This window comes from Ziziphus jujuba, chromosome 1 (assembly GCF_031755915.1).
Source record: "Ziziphus jujuba cultivar Dongzao chromosome 1, ASM3175591v1".
Classification (NCBI taxonomy): Eukaryota; Viridiplantae; Streptophyta; class Magnoliopsida; order Rosales; family Rhamnaceae; genus Ziziphus; species Ziziphus jujuba.
The window spans coordinates 5528372-5543854 of NC_083379.1; the positions used below are offsets into that span (position 1 = coordinate 5528372).

The following is a 15483-nucleotide window of genomic DNA, read 5'->3' on the forward strand; positions in this document are numbered from 1 at the left end:
ATAAAGGATGGTGAAAATCTTTAACACAGAGGGCCATTTCACTTTTTCAAATTAGATTTACATAAAAATGTTTTTTTTACCAATATAATTAAGTGATTGATAAAATTTTCAAATTAATCATATAATACTTTTTAGCATCTCAAATTAATCATATAGTACTGAAAGCCATTAATTAAATGCATGAACTGTGTGAGATTAAATTATTCTAGGCTGGTTATTGGTGTGTATATATTCTCTCTCTCTCTCTCTCTCTCTCTCTCTCTCATATATATATACATATATATATATATATATATATATATATAGATATGTACATGTAAATGTATGAACAGAGTGGCGGATGATCAGCAGGTCTCAATCATGTGTCGAGGATTCCCAAAGATGACAAGAATTTCCGGCATTGTTATGCTGATGACATTGCTCTCTTTAGCAGTAATCAAAGCTGAAGCACAGAACGGGTTTCTTCCTGACGATGAAGGTGAAGCAAGCTACTCCTCCTTTTTCTCCTTTAATAATTTGTTCCCAGAAAAAAAGAAAAAAAAAAAAAAGAGGGAGTATATAATGTGAAGATCTTTAACATCTGTCTTAAATAGGATGATATTTTACTAAATATATTTTTCTTCTTCTACCTTGTATACTTAATACTGTACATAGACAGAAAAATTAATGAAATGGTAGGATAAAATTGAGCAACTTTAATCAGGATTATGATCTGCAAGTCCAGTAGAGTGAAAAACTGGCGAAGTTTAGACTGATTGACTGATAAAATATAATCTCCAGCTATTTTGTGTGCTATATATTAATTGTACAGAAAAAAAAATAAAAATAAAAGAATACATTTTTGAAAAAGAGAAAGGAAAAAAAAAAAAAAAAAGGGATTGTGGATGCAGTGAAAGCTTTAAAAGAAATAGAAGCGGAGATGGGGAACATCAGAGACTGGAATTTCAATGTAAATCCTTGCAACAAATGGTTAACGATCAATTGCAGTTGCAGTATCGGCGTGTGTCACGTGGTTAATATGTAAGTACATTCATAATGCTTGTGTTAGCTAGCTACATTAGATAGAAGCAAGTGACAATTTCGTACAACATGAACTAGGGAGATTGGAGTTGATCTGCCTTGGGGATTGAGGTGTAGAAATTTGGCATGTTGTGGAAGAGGATGGGTATTAATACGGGTTATGATGGTTCTTCAAGTTGAGTCGCTTGGAGATGCGGTTGTTCTCCGTTTCTTTAATCTTTAAAATGGTTGTTTTTTTTTTTTTTTTTTTTTTTTTTTTTTTTTTTTTGCGCGCGGGTGTATTACTAAGTTCTTAAATTTCATAAAAATATATAAAACTTGGAAGTTGTGGTGATTTAACAGTGGGAAGATGAAATGGTGACCAAGCTAGCTTCCTTATCTGTTGTAACTTACTGGGCTGCTGGTTAGAAACCAAACCAGTGGTGGGAATAACTGGCTAGTGGCCAGAGGTGATCTGTCTTGGCCTTTAGTGCTGTAGATGTGGTGCGAATAAAAGGGCCACTTTTGGTAGTCTTTGTTATTTGGGGACTAAAATGGTTCTAGTGGATTTCAAAACCAACATTGTGTAATTGTTCTAAAAAATAATAATAAAAAAATAGTGTCATGTAATTAAACATTTAATTGAGTCCTTGCTTTGTTGAAACTACATTACTATTGTCTTGAATACATACTACAATATAGACATAAATCTTCTTTGCAAAAGAAAATTCAGACATATAAATTTATGATCAGCCTTACCATATATGTCAAAACAGATCACTTCAACAGCAAGATCTTTCTGGTGTGCTTCCAAAGTCACTTGCAAAGTTACCGCACATCAAAAACGTGTGAGGCCATTAACTTATCTATATATTATTTTACTTTCTTCCGATTCATTTCATGAGTATCAATTTTATTACTTTACTTTCTTCCAATTCATTTCATGAGTATCAATTCCCCTGGAACCTAATTCAATAAACTTTGGCCATCTTTCTAGTGATTTTCCATGGAACTTCCTTACTGGTATCATACCACAAGAATGAGCTTCAACAAAGTTGGAACATCTGTAATCAACTTTTTTCTTAATTTTTCTCAAGGTTTGCATAATATTCTATAATCGTTTTTCCATTGAATCAATAGAATGAGTTGGTAAATTGCAGGTCTGTTGCTGTGAACAACTTATCGGGTCCAATCCCTGCCTACTTGGGAACTTTTACCTCTCTGACATATTTGTATACTATATTTCTATATCTCTTTCTTATCCATTTCATGTTTTCCAGGACCATTTTTGAAGTCTTATAGTGTTTAGCCCTGCTGAAATTATTAAGAAAACTATATTTTCAGGAGCATAGAGAACAACCTATTTTCTGGAACTATCCCCCCTGAACTTGGGAAATTGGCTAATTTGGAGCATCTGTGAGTTCCTTTATTTATTTTGATGATGCTTTAAGTTGGTTCATATCTAGTTTTATTTTTTAATGATTTCTGTTACAATTTCAGCAACACAAACATTCAAGAAATTAAATAATAAACTAGATCAAAACACCACAGAATTTACGAGGTTCGATTCAAGATTGAATCTACGTCCTCGGAGCTCCACAAAGAGTTCAAATGCACTATAACTGAATGTGTTTTACAGCTTATCTAGTTCTCTTTCTTTGTTTTAGAAGCTCCACCTAAAACCCATATACCAGACCCAAAATCCCCTTTTACAACCTTTCTCCCCTCACAACTCTCACCCAAGAGAATACTAAAGAGAAAAAACATAAAGGGAAAGAGAAAGAGAACTTAAATTATATTAACATCAAAGAAAACGGTTGCTGCAGAATTGTTGCTGCTGCAGAACTGTTGCTGCTGTAAACTATTGCTGCATATCTCTATTGCTGTTAGGACTCTTGGAAAGCCTTTACGTGACTGCCAGCTTCTCTTTAAACCACCAAGCCAAAACTCACAGTTTTGTTTAATGATATAAGGTTGAAACGACATAGTTTTGATGACAGCAACTATGCAGAAAAATAACTCCAGCTTTGACTTCTTTGAATCACATAACCAACAATTTCAATAATCAATTTATACATGGGTTAAAATTGGAATATCAAAATTGCTTATTGATGAATGCAGCATTCTCAATGCTAACTACTCTTACCAGTTTGACCAAGTTAAAAGAATTGTATGATGTTCATAGCCCACTTTTTTTTTTTTTTTTTTTTTTTTTTTTTTTTTTTTAAGATTTTTCCTGCAGGCATACAGCACTCATTATTTTTTCTATTCTGGACTTATGCAGAAGAATTAGCAGCAATAACTTCACAGGAAGCATACCCAACATTTTCCAGAATTGGCCAAATCTTGAATTACTGTAAGTTATATAATGTGCTATATGCATTATACGTCTGTTCAATGTACTTAAAGCTTACAAATTTAACCTAATAAATCTATATGAATGTGTTGGTAACAGAGAACTTCAAGCTAGTGGTCTCAAAGGGCCCATTCCTCCAAGTATATCTCTGCTGAATAATTTAACAGAACTGTAATTTCTTTCTTGGCTCATACTTTGTGATTTCATTTGATTTTAATTTATTATAAAGTTGAAGTTCTTTCATAGGTAAGAAACTTATCATTGTAATTCTTAATAATGCAACTAACTGCAGAAGGATTAGTGACTTAGATGATGGAACAAGTTCAAAATTCCCACCCCTACAAAATATGACGAAGATGTTAAGATTGTAAGTTGTTGAAATATTATAAATGCTACATGAGCAATATTAATTAAAATAACGATCCACATTTAAAAGCAACTCAGATTACACAATTTATTTTTTGCACAGGATGTTGAGAAGCTGCAATCTAATTGGAGAAATCCCTGATTTATCTGGAATGACATAGCTATTTATACTGTAAATATTCTGTTGTCTAGAAATAAACTAAACTTTTATGTTTAAAAACCAACACAGATAGAATGTTTCAATGTTTCAACTACTATCTTTAGTTGTTTAATTATTTTTTATTTTTTGCAGAGATCTAAGCTTCAACACTTTGGAAGGAAATATTCCAGACAGCTTTAAAAATCTAGTAAAATTGGAGAAAATGTAAGCGTTGAGTTAAATTCATTAGTGCTAAAGTTGTGAAGATGCTTCCTTCCTGGCATATATTGGTGTCTGTATGAATCTGTAGAGGAATGTATATAAACGTATTGGATATCATAAATTGAAATTCAGATAATAGTATGAATCTTGACACCAGGTATCTAAATTGGAAAGCGTTCATATATGAATAATTATCCTGAAAATTGTTTTCAAAATTCTCTTTTACTTCCATACAACATTTTGAAGAATAATGATCACAAGTAAATTGCTCTCACTCTTATGAACAGGTATTTGACAGGCAACGAGCTTAGTGGATCTATTCCAAATTGGATCTTGAATAAAGACTAGTATGTTAATTCAAACAAAATTTGCTTTAGATTTTTCTTTTTCACTTTCCATTTCTATGTAATTGAGCATAGTAATGTATGTTCCCTAATTTGGTTTATCATAATATTCGATCATTATATATGCTCTGTTCTACAACTTCTGTCATGGCTACATATGAGAAATTTCATACACATTTAAATCCTTTCATATGATAATTTACTTTTGGATGCAATTGTTTTGACTTTTGAGGTTAATTAAGATGTTGAAATGGGAAATTTATATTTGTATGCAGCCAATATGATCTTTCCTATAATAACTTTTCAGAGAGATACATTTACACGTGTAAACAATCCTTGTAAGAATATTATATCCACACCTAGTATATCAGTCTAGCTACTTGAGTTTTTCGACTTCAATTACTTCCTAATTCTTTTGAAATAAACTCAGGAACTTGTTTAGAAGCTTTTCTCCCCAAGAGAACTCGTAAGCTTCTGATTCAACTCTCAACTCAAGCTTTCATTTTTTTTCCATTTTTAGTCTACGTAACCAGATTCTTCTTTTGAAATTGAATTAAATTAGAATACTTGGGAAATGCCAGAGGAATAACTGTTTACGAGGTAACTACACATTTTTTAGGATTAGATAAGAGGTAAAGCATTTAGTTGTCTTCTTAGCATTCTCATTTGAATCTAATTTATGATTAATTTAGATGTTATTTTTATACTGGTTCTAAATAGATGAGTACAAATAAACTGTGGTGGAGGGGAAACCACTATTGGAGGTATCAAGTATGAAGGGGATCAACTGTAACATCCCACATCAGTTGGAGAGGGGCACGAAGCGGTCTTTATAAGACTGTGGATACCTCTCCCTTCAAGACGCGTTTTGATAAAACCTTGAGGCCGGGGGGGAGAGAGGGAGTGAACCTTGGGCCAAAGAGGACAATATCTTGATGCGGGTGGTACTGGACTGTTACAGTGGTATCAGAGCCGGACCCGGATCGGTGTGCCAGTGAGGACGCTGGACCTTAAGGGAGGAGGATTGTAACATCCCACATCGGTTGGAGAGGGGCACGAAGCGGTCTTTATAAGGTTGTGGATACCTCTCCCTTCAAGATGCGTTTTGATAAAACCTTGAGGCCGGGGGGGAGAGAGGGAGTGAACCCTGGGCCAAAGAGGACAATATCTTGATGCGGGTGGTACTGGGCTATTACATCAACAGCTAGGGGGTTCCAGCAAATTTAGTCATTGAAAATGGTCGTTGGGGATTTAGTATCACTGGACATTTCTGGGATGTAAAGACCTCCCCAAGTGACTACAAAACAAGCAATGTATCAATGCTCAGAATGAAGGACTGGGAATTGTACACTGGAGCACGCCTTTCTCCTCTTTCTCTTACATATTTTGCACGTTGCTTGGTAAATGGAAACTACACAGTGAAACTACACTTTTCAGAGATAATGATCAGAGATAACAAGTCCTTTTACAGTCTGGGAAGACGTATATTTGATATCTATATTCAGGTATGACAAGCTCGAATCATATATCAATGCTCTAGTGTTTTTATATGTTAGATTTTGATTGAACAAGCTTGTTATAGGAGAAACTGGAGTTGAAGGATTTTGACATTGAACAAGAAGGACAAGGGGTTGATAAGGCAGTTGTTAAGGAGTTTAAGGCAATACAGGTTAAAAACAAAATTTTAGAGATTCGATTTCATTGGTCTGGTAAAGGAACAACAATAGCCCCAACGAGAGGGATATATGGTCCTCTTATATCAGCTATCTCTATGGAGTCTGGTAAGTTATGGACATACTTCGATGATCAGCATTAGCTTAGAATTGGTTTGGTAATATTCTTGTTATTTCTTAGAAAATAATATAATAGTTTAATGCACAACTTATGACATGAACCAGTCAGACGTTTTATATTCATTTTCCTGCTAACTTTGTCTAGAAAACCTTATGGATTAAGCGATCAACATATATATATATATATATATATATATGTATATATGTATATATGTATATATGTTGGTATGTTGATGCATGAAGAACAGCAGCTTAGTGCTCTTACAAAAAAAAAAAGAAAAAAGAAAAAAAGAAAAAAAAAAGAAAATAGCATAGTACAACTCAAACATGTGTTAATAATTGAACTTCATTACTTTTGCAGAGTTTGAGCCTCATGATGATGGTAAAACAAAGACACTTATTGCGGTTGGAGTAGCCATTTTGGTGCTATGTCTCATTTTCATAATTTTATGCGTTCTTTGGTGGAAAGGCTATTCGAAAAGAAGCAAATCAAGCAAAAAAGGTTTTTTTAATTATGCATGTACATATACATATAACTGTCCAAGACACTTTCGAAGACTATACCTGAATAAAGTTTTACTAATTTACATCCCAACTTATTTCTATATTGGATAGATTTGGGAGTTTTAGATCTGCGAACTGGATTTTTTACCTTCAGACAAATAAAAGCTGCTACTAACAATTTTAGTCCCGAAAACAAGATTGGGGAAGGTGGATTTGGATCTGTGTACAAGGTACTAGATATATCTGTCATTGTTTTTTTTTTTTGGTTCTATTTTGTATCTATTATTTTTTATTTGCTGAGCTTGACTTATAGATGCATACCTTATATATGACAAAAATTTATAACAAAATTTTCAGTGCAGGGTATATTGTTAGACAGTACCATAATTGCTGTCAAGCAACTTTCTTCAAAATCAAGGCAAGGAAATCGTGAATTTGTGACTGAAATAGGCATGATTTCTGGTTTAGAGCATCCAAATCTTGTTAGATTATATGGATGTTGTATTGAAGGAAATCAGTTGTTATGTTGGAGACAGAGGACTAAAGGAGAAACCAAGAAAATTGATTTTTATTAATATAAAACAATTGGTACACTCTCACGTATAAAGAAAGCAACACACTCACTCACACAAATGAGCAACACACACTAACACACTCACACTCACTTGATTTTTGACTTACACTAGGACACAAAACACCTTTTCACACTCTTCTCACTCAAAGGACACACACTCTCACTCACACGTACAGCACTCTCTCTTTTTCTATTGCTATTGGACATGACACCTAACTCATACATCATCACCTATTTATAGAAGAGAAAGTAGGTTGTAGATACTTCTAGAAATATTTAATTATAGATATTTTTCTCACCACTTCCAAGGCACTAGTTGTTCTCCATTTTTAAAGAAAAAACAAGATAACTCTAGATTCTTCTAGGGAGCTAAGTCGGCATTGATATTTATCAATACTCCCCCTCAATGTCGACTCTCTTGATTGATTCTCTATTCACCATGTTGAGCATTTCTCTTAACTTTGTAAGCTTGGTAATATTGAGTGCTTTAGTGAATAAGTCTGCCGCTTGATCTTCTGTTTTAACGTGCTGCATTTTAATTTCTTCTAGCAGTACTTTTTCTCTGATAAAATGATAATGTATCTCCACATGTTTTGTCCTTACATGAAATACCGGATTTTCCGCCAATTGTATTGCTGATTGGTTATCACAATGGAGAGAAACTGCATAGTCAACTTGTTGATGTAAATCTTTAAGTAGTTGTCTTAACCACATACCTTCTTGGCCTGTCATAGCAGCTGCTCTATATTCTGCTTCTGTAGTTGACAGAGACACAGTTGGTTGTCTTTTACTGCACCAAGATACTGCTCCTGAACCAAGGCTGAATATATATCCAGTAGTCGATCGTCGTGTATCATGATCTCCAGCATAGTCGGCATCACAGTAACCAACCAACTTGCATTCCTCTCCTCTTTTATATAGAAGCCCCAAGTTTATAGTGCCTTTAACGTACCTTAATATTCGTCGGACTGCTTCCAAGTGAGGTTTCTTTGGACTTTGCATATACCGACTTACAACTCCAACTGCAAATGAAATATCTAGCCGCGTCAGTGTTAAATAGATAAGACTTCCTACCAATTGTTGGTACATAGTAGCATCCTCCAAGTCTTTTCCTTCATATGCAGAGAGCTTAGCATTCACCTCCATTGGAGTTGATATTGGTTTGCAGTCCAACATTCCAAATTTTTGTAATAGATTCTTTGCATACTTTTGTTGACCAAGAAATAAACCTTTCTCTGTTCGGTCAACTTCGAGTCCAAGGAAGTGCTTGAGCTCCCCAAGTTCCTTCATCTGGAAGCGAACTGATAAATTTCTCTTTGTTTGAGAGATTTCATCTTCATGATCTCCTGTGATAATTAAATCATCCACATATACTAGCACTACTGCTAGTTTTGTTCCACTTTGAAGATACTATATATCCACTTTGAAGAAGGAACTCTGCAATCTTACCGTACCATGCCCGCGGAGCTTGTTTTAGACCATAAAGTGCCTTCCTTAGCTTGCACACGTACTCTGGATTAGTTTTTCTTTCAAAACCCTTTGGCTGTATCATATAAATTTCTCTGTCTAGATCTCCATTCAAGAAGGCATTCTTCACGTCCATCTGCCACAGCTTCCAGTCTTTACTTGCTGCAAGTGCTAGTAGAACACGTACGGTAGTGATCTTTGCTACTGGACTAAACGTCTCATCATAGTCTAGTCCATATTGCTGTGAGAATCCTCGTGCGACTAAACGAGCTTTATATCTTTCAATTGATCCATCATGATGAGTTTTTATCTTGTAAACCCATTTACAGGATATGGGTTTTACAGTTTTAGGTTTAGGCACCAAATCCCAAGTTTGATTTTGATTTAATGCAGAAATTTCTTCTTCCATAGCCTTTCTCCATTCATGATATTTAGATGCTTCTTCATATGATGTAGGTTCTTTTATATCCTCCATTTCTGTTATTACTACATTAGCGTACCTGGGATTTGGTCTTCGTTGTCTGCTTGATCTTCTTGGTTGTGGAGTTGTCTCTTCGTCATTTTGTTGAAGATTTGACCCGATGTTCTCTGGTATTCCTTGATGTACACCAAACCGCCAGGGACTTTGAGATGATATCGTAGGCTCATCTGCTACAGTCGGCTCGTCTTCTCCTTCATTTGTTGGCTGGCATGCTTCATATTCTTGCTCCCCCATATTTTGTTGCAGCTTGACCTCAATCTCCTTTGAATTAGGCAACTCTGTATTTTGAGGTGCCCACCAAGAAGATGCTTCATCGAACACCACATTTCGTGAAGTATAACATCGTCCAGTATTAGGGTCACAACATCTCCACCCTTTTCTTTGGCTATCATATCCGACAAAAATGCATCTTATTGCCTTCTTATCAAACTTCATGCGTAAGTGAGAAGGCACAAACACATAGCAAACACAGCCAAATATTCGAAAGTGGCTTACTGTGGGTTTTATGTTCTATAGTTTTTCAAAGGGTGAGAGGAATCCTAACTTTGCTTGAGGGAGCCTATTAATCACATGAGCTGCTGTATTCATGCACTCAGCCCAAAATCTTCCTGGAACATTTTTTGCATGTAGCATGCTCCGACATGTTTCTGCAAGATGTCGGTTCATTCTTTCCGCAATACCATTTTGTTGCGGAGTATTTGGACATGTCAATTGATGTCTTATTTTGTATTCTCTTAAATATTGTATAAATTCTCTTGAGGTATATTCTCCCCCATTATCTGTGCGTAGGCATTGTATCCTTTTGCCTAATTCTCTTTCTACTTTTTCCTTAAATTGCTTAAATTTTGAAAAGGTCTCAGATTTTTCTTTCATAAAGAAAACCTAGACGTACCTTGAAAAATCGTCAATGAATGTCACCATATAATGCATGCCTCCCACTGATGACTGCTTGATACGCCCGAAGACATCAGAGTGAATGAGTTGCAGAGGCTCTTTTGCTTGGAACTTTGAATCTTCAAATGGTAGTTGATGTGCTTTGCCGTATTGACACCCTGCACAGATTGTGTCGACACCGACATCGAGTTGGGGAAGACCCTTGAGCATTGACGTTTTCATCATCACCTTCAACTTTTTGTAGCTGACATGTCCTAACCGTGCGTGCCAAAGGTCTGATGTCTCGTTCCTTCTTGTCTTGTTTACGTAGGCAGACTCTGCTGACATCACATAGATAGATTCCAATCGCCACCCCTTCATTGTTGGTGTACCAGAGATTTTAAGGTCTCGATACACCTTAACATCCTTAGGTCCAAACAATACATAATTTCCTGAAGATGTTAGTTGAGCTACTGACAGCAAATTCTTCTTCATTCCTGGCACATGATAGACATCTTGCAGTTGAACTTGATGGCAACTAAAACGAGGCATGATTGCTGCCTTACCAACGTGAGCTATCGGCAATCTTGAGTCATTTGCCGTCACCACCATACGCCCTCCTTTATACTCTGTCATGCTTTGCAGCTTCTTTTTATCTCCCGTCATATGATTTGAACTTCCAGAGTCTATAATCCAATCATTTTTATAATCAATGCGTCTAGGGATAACCACTGCGAGTGCCGTTTCCCTTTCTTGCATTGAACTTGAGCCATCCATGAGCTCAGCAGTAGCCAAAGATGCTTCAACATCCCATTCATCTTCACTTATATTATTTTGAGGCTTTGGGATAACTATATTACTTTCTGTAAATTTCTTCCTTAGTCTACAGTTTTTAATATAATGTCCTTTTCTTCCACAGTTGAAGCATCTTCCATCATCTCTTTTATTTTCAAAAAATCGTCCATTATTTCTTTTATTTTCTAAAAATTGTTGTCTATTTCTATTATTCCTTTGTTCTCCTCTAAAATCTTCTCCATGTTGATTTACCTTATTAAATTTTTGTTGTTTGGGTCGGCCTTTTCTTCTGCCGCTAAAGAGCGCTTCTTCATCGCTCTTTAGTGAGACCCCAGCCATTTGTTTGATCATATTTTCTTGATCAATAAGTAAATTTTCTAATTCAATCAATGAAGGTTGGACTGGCCAACCTTGAATGGCTAAAATAAATCCTTTAAATTCGGGTCTCAACCCATGTAAAATTATTCTCCTCATTCTAGATTCTGTAATAGGAGAACTAGGATCTAACTCAGTAATTTCGCGACTAAGAGTTTTTACCTTGTTGAAATATTTCTGGATTGTCATGTCGTGCTGTGTTGTTGACAACAATTCACTCTCGAGAAGCTGCAACCTTGTGTCGTTCTTCCTTGAGAAGAGTCTTGCAAACGTGTCCCAGGCCTCTTTTGGCACTTCAGTATCCCGTATGTACTCCAACATCTCTTCTTCAACTGTAGATTTAAGGGCAAACATTGCCTTACCAGCTTTAATATTCCACTTCTTCAAAGCCTCAGCATCTTGTGGTTGCTCGACTTCACTGCCAGCTATGATCTCCCAGAGATCTTGGCCTTTCAAATATGACTTCATGCACGTTGACCACGTGCCGTAACTCTGACTGTTGAGCTTCTTAATACCTCCACCAACTTGAAGGTCTCCCATTATGGTTGCTGAAAATTCCCGCAGCACTACGTAAACTTAGTCTTGACTGCATGACCACGAACAAGAAGCTCCCACAAAGTCGAACTTGGACCAACTAGGCTCTGATACCAAAAATGTTGGAGACAGAGGACTAAAGGAGAAACCAAGAAAATTGATTTTTATTAATATAAAACAATTGGTACACTCTCACGTATAAAGAAAGCAACACACTCACTCACACAAATGAGCAACACACACTAACACACTCACACTCACTTGATTTTTGACTTACACTAGGACACAAAACACCTTTTCACACTCTTCTCACTCAAAGGACACACACTCTCACTCACACGTACAGCACTCTCTCTTTTTCTATTGCTATTGGACATGACACCTAACTCATACATCATCACCTATTTATAGAAGAGAAAGTAGGTTGTAGATACTTCTAGAAATATTTAATTATAGATATTTTTCTCACCACTTCCAAGGCACTAGTTGTTCTCCATTTTTAAAGAAAAAACAAGATAACTCTAGATTCTTCTAGGGAGCTAAGTCGGCATTGATATTTATCATGTTATTGGTCTACGAATACATGGAAAACAACAGTCTTGCCCGGGCTTTATTTGGTAAGCTTATTCATTTATACCATAGATTTTGAGATGTGCTTCCATGATAAAAATATGAACCAAATGTCCAAAAATGGTGTAATATTGAGAACTAGCACAATTTAATTTTTTGATTGGAAAAAGTGTTTATTTTAGGTCGAGAGGATGGCTCCTTAAATTTGGACTGGCCTACAAGGCAAAAAATATGTATAGGCATTGCAAAAGGTCTCACTTTCTTGCATGAGGAATCAATACTGAGAGTTGTTCATAGAGACATCAAAGCTACAAATATATTACTTGATGGGGACCTTAACCCTAAGATCTCAGATTTTGGTTTGGCGAAGCTTGATGAAGAGGAGAAGACAAATATAATTAGCACTAGAATTGCTGGAACTGCGTGAGTTACTCTTTCTTCTTTCTAAATTCATTTTTAATTATTTTAATTTCGTTTTATACTCTTTTTACCTGCTTTCAACTATTCTGTTTGCATATAGTCACATGTTTTTTTCTTTTGTCATCTGCAAAGTGCAGTTCAAACATAACAATTACAGTTCCATATTTAAATTTTACCAATTTGTAATTTCCACTCTTTCTTCTCCTTTATAGTTGCAGTCAACATAAAAATAAACCAATTGTGCTTGCTTCCTATACTAGGTGATATAGCATGTGCATAGTCACCGGTAAGACTTGTGTGAAATGAAATGGGATGGGGGCAGGGATGAGGAACTTGTTTGCTGATTGCTGGGGATTCCCCTGTGCTCCCCTGCCCCTTTTCCTTTTGCAATGAAGGATGAGGCAGGGAAAGGGGCAATTTTTGGGGCTGGGATGGAGATGTAAGAGGAAATATCCATCCTTCATTTTGTTACTAATTAATTACTTGCTAGGTGGTAACAATTTATATTGTGCAGAGGATACATGGCTCCAGAATATGCATTATGGGGTCAACTAACGTACAAAGCAGATGTCTACAGCTTTGGTGTAGTTGCATTGGAAATTGTTGCCGGGAAGAACAGCATGAAATTTCTAGCAGATGATGAAAATTATGTATTCCTTGTGGAGTGGGTAAGATACATCGCTGCTACTGAAACTTTCAATTACATGTAACCATACTATAAGTTAGCACATAATTTTATGACATTCATTCAAATGGTCATCTTGCTTAGTTTGTCTTATAGTATTTGACTTGATAACTAGAAATGGAATTAAAACAAATGTCATTCTATAGATATGAGATTAGCTCTTTGTCGTTCTTTTTTTTCTTTGTTTTTTTTTAGGGGAAAAGAAAAAAGAAAAAAGAAATCTAGATAAGAGAGAAGAGAACGTTACCAGGTTTGTAAGCAGCATTGATTGTCTTGTTCATCACAATTAATCGAAACTAAATAAGAAACTGGAAGATGCATGATATTGTTGTCATCTTATCTATGCCTTTTATTTCTTCTGATTTTGTTTTTACTGTCATCCTTTCCAGGCCTTTCTTTTATGACAAAGAGGGAAATTAATGGAGTTAGTGGATCCAAAGTTGGGAAATGATTTCAACAAGGAAGAGGCAGTTAGAATGCTTGAAGTAGCTCTGTTGTGCTTAAGTCCATCACCGACACTTAGACCAATCATGTCTGCAGTAGTGAGCATGCTTGAAGGTAGAAGCTATGTTAGTGAATTGGTTAGAGATATTTCTAATGGTGATCAACAATGGTTAACATCCCCAAGAAGCCAGTTTTCTCCAAACTTGCACAATAGCTCAACTACTGAATCTCAAAGCCTCATTTCTTCATCAGCTTCCACTTGGATTGGTTCTTCTTCTACATCTTCGAAGGATCTCTATCCACCAAATAGCAATTAGCTTATTTATGTACACCTTTTATAGCTCATGATAAACATGCATAGTACTTGTAAGATAATGAAATATATAAAATATACATGCATAACAAGAATTCTTTTCGAAACTGAGACTATCAAGACCTTGAATTTTTTATATGTGTATATATAATAATGTAAAAATTGTTCCTCACCCCAATATAAAGAAGGCAGCAGAAGAAATTTTAGATGTCATTAATTTCCGGAGCCTAAAAAGTTGTTATAAACGGTTTAGTAAAATCAATAAGGCTCCACGAGATATGCCCTTAACTTTTACAAAAATCAATATTTCTTCTCCTTTTGTTTTTTTTTTTTCCTTTCCTAATTAATTGAGCTATCTGCAATACTCAAAGATATATTATATTGAGGGCTTGAATCATTAGTATTATTGATGTGAAATATATATACAGATTACAACACTATCCATCAGTATATATATATTTGTTTTTGGGTGAAAGGAGAAAACTATTGAGCACAAAAGAAACTTTCAAAAAGGAGGATTACAAAACAACAAAACGACAGCAAAAGCATCGGCCAAAGCAGCTATCCATCAGAACATGAAAACGACAGGATACACATAAAAGTACGGACAAGAGTTTGACTTTATCTACAACACTTTAGCCCCATAATACTTGGCTCAAGGACATCAGGCCAGCGGTGAAAAGCTTAGATTACGGCCAGATCAAAGAAACCATTTCAGCAATAATGGAGGCACTTTGTCTCGGTCGACCTATTCAATTTTATTTACTTTAATCTCTGATCATATGTTTCTCTCTTTCTCATCCACACACAGCGCATCTGGGTTCTGTTCCCTGCCTTTGTTTATAAAATGGGTCCCTAAACTCAGCATCTGGATCATTCCTGTGATTAAATTATTACCTCCATTTTGAGTATTTTTATTCCAAATCCATCACCATCCCAGTTCATGGGTTGCTTTTGTTGGCCGACTGACCGTCGTTGTCAGCCAATCAGTTCGTTCGTCGCTGGCTTTGGGTCTCACTCGGGAAAATATGTAAATAAGTATCCCACATTTAATTAATGACTATAGCTAGTGTTGTCGGTCATGCATGCAAGCCGCATGCATACGACTAAAAGGTTAAAAAGGAAGTTTCGTGATGGAAGTCATATTTAAATAATTTGTTGCTAATATTTAGCCAGGCCGAAAATTTTCATTCCATATTTTACATTATATAATGTGGTTATGTTTGGGT

The 15483-nt window shown here is 35.6% G+C and overlaps 1 pseudogene; it reads left to right on the plus strand.

Annotated features, from left to right (window-relative positions):
• The first annotated feature begins 282 nt into the window (after positions 1-282).
• Positions 283-14426, plus strand: LOC107406187 (probable LRR receptor-like serine/threonine-protein kinase At1g07650; annotated as a pseudogene).
• The last annotated feature ends 1057 nt before the right edge of the window (positions 14427-15483 follow it).